This window comes from Plasmopara halstedii (assembly GCF_900000015.1).
Source record: "Plasmopara halstedii genome assembly, contig: Scaffold_2061, whole genome shotgun sequence".
NCBI classification, from domain to species: domain Eukaryota; phylum Oomycota; class Peronosporomycetes; order Peronosporales; family Peronosporaceae; genus Plasmopara; species Plasmopara halstedii.
Genome location: NW_020188969.1, coordinates 1,803,871 through 1,804,166, shown reverse-complemented (window position 1 = coordinate 1,804,166; position 296 = coordinate 1,803,871).

Sequence of the window (296 nt, the reverse complement as noted above, 5' to 3'; positions counted from 1 at the left end):
CACACAATGCTTGCGCATAATGAATTTGAGCGCATGCATGCCCGACCCCTGTCCAGAAACCCAAAGCCCAGACCTCGGATCAGCTCAGTCCCGTCAAACTTGCGGAACGTGAGCCTGCGCTGAAGCTCATCCGGTATACGGATTGCTTGCTGTGTGACCGGCACCAATCGTCGTGTGTAGTTCTGTGCCGCTTCATACTGTAACCGGGTCTGCTACGGCACTTCGCGCGCGGAGCATCCCACTTCGACCTTGCAGGTTGCCTTCCTGCCCCATTCGCACGTTCCGCATGCGCGGTT